This window comes from Crocuta crocuta, unplaced genomic scaffold (assembly GCF_008692635.1).
Source record: "Crocuta crocuta isolate KB4526 unplaced genomic scaffold, BGI_CrCroc_1.0 scaffold779, whole genome shotgun sequence".
NCBI lineage: Eukaryota > Metazoa > Chordata > Mammalia > Carnivora > Hyaenidae > Crocuta > Crocuta crocuta.
The window spans coordinates 614,261-616,396 of record NW_027531185.1 but is presented as its reverse complement, the minus strand read 5'-3'; positions in this window follow the sequence as shown (position 1 = coordinate 616,396).

The window sequence follows — 2,136 nt, the reverse complement described above, 5'->3', positions numbered from 1 at the left end:
TAGAATTTGTTGCTGTTAATTACAAAATCAAGCCTCTCTCCAAAACAAATGATCAGTCATGAAGCACAATACGGGTTCACCATCTGGTAATTGCATTGCAGTTTAAAAATATCATAGCCATACCTTTTGGATTTGTATAGTTTATTGAACTCTGAATTACTTTTTTATATTGCACTTTACAATGCATCTTTAATATTTACATTGAATGTCAAGACTCCCCCATGTTCACAGCAATGGCCAAGTTTTGTTCTTGGAGATAAAATGCATAATAGAAGAACAAGAAATACTAGGGGCAACAACATAATAGCAATAGGATATATGCGTAACTTCCAAGCCACTAAACAATATGCAGAACAAAGAAAAAACCCGATCTATTAAAGGGCAGGAGTGGGATGGCAGGCAACAAGAACGAGTATTTAAAAGGAAAGAAACCAACAGGCAGGAATAAATCCCAAATACATCAGAATGTAGTATGGGCTAACACCTATAAAAAAGCAAACCCTCATTTTGAGTATGTTGAAGGAAGAAAGAAAGTAAAGGAAGGAGGGGACAAAAGGAATTGTAAAAAGAAGAAAACAAGACATGTAGCATTGTTAATATCAAAATCATCAAGAACTCGAAGTAAAGAACATGAAAGAGAACAAAACAGGTTGTTTCATTCACGGAGAAGATGTATGTAGTCAGTAAACTTTGTATATGAGGCAACTATGTTAGAAATATGAAGAGAGATCAGAAAGTTTGCAATCATAGTGGGAGACTTAACCACACTTGTCATGGTATACATGGATCAAATAGACTGCAAAATAAATAAGGGTACAGACAGATTGAACCACACCGTTAGGAAGCCTAATCTAACGTGTATGTAGTTTTTGTACTCGAGAAAGGAAGGGATGTACATTTTATTTAAAATTTGAAATATTTCAAATGTACAGAAAAGTAGAGTATCAAGTGCATATTTGCATGTACCTGTCATACGGATTGGGCAAATTTTATTTTCTTCAGATCCTCAGATCTGAACTGATACCTTTTATCATTATGTAATGCCCACATTTATCCCTGATAATGTTTGATGTTCTGAAATCTGCTTTCTTTGGAATTAACATAGTTACTCCAGTCTTCTTTTTATTAATGTTAATGTATATATCTTTCTCTACCCATTTACTTTTAATCTATCTGTGTCTTTATATTCAAAATGGGTTTGGGTTTGGGTTTGGGGGCACCTGGGTGTCTCAGTTGGTTAAGCATCTTGATTTCATGATCAAGTCCCGTGTTGGGCTCTGAATTGAGCATGGAGTCTGCTTGGGATTCTTGCTCCCTCTCCTTCTGCTCTCCCCTGCTCCTACTATCTCAATTAATTAATTAATTAATTAAATGAGTTTCTTATAAATAACATAAAATAGGGGCTTTTTTTAAAAAATGTATATTTATTTATTTTGAGAGAGAGAGAGAGAGCACAAGCAGGCCAAGGGCAAAGAGAGGGAGAGAGAGAATCCCAAGCAGGCTCCACACGGAGCTTGATCTCACAAACCATGAGATCATGACCTGAGCCAATATCAGGAGTCTGATGCTTGAGGTGCTGGGGTATCTCAGTCCGTTACGTGTCTGATTCTTGATTTGGGCTCAGGCCATGATCTCACAGTTTGTGAGATCGAGTCCTGTGTTGGGCTCTGTGCTGACAGTGTAGAGCCTGCTTGGGATTCTCTCTCTCTCCCTCTCTCTCTCTGCTATCTCTTAAAATAAATTTTACAAAACAGTCAGATGCTTAACTGACCAAGCCACCTAGTACCCCGTGTCTTTTCTTTAATCCATTCTGATAGTCTCTGCTTTTATAATTGATGTAGTTAGAATATTCACATTTAAAGTGATTATTGATAAAGTTGGATTAATATTGACCATATTTGTAACTGTTTCCTATTATTACCTTTATTCTTTGTCTTCTATGTTTTCTCTCTTCTCTAATTTTAATTGAGAATTTTATAAGATCCCATTTTCTCTTCTCTAATTTCAATTATATTTATTATTTTTACATTTTTAGTGGTTGCCCTAGAGTTTGCAATATACATTTACAACGAATCCAAGCCCATTTTCAAGTGACATTACACTCCTTCAGAGTATTCCCAATTTCTCCCTCGCGTC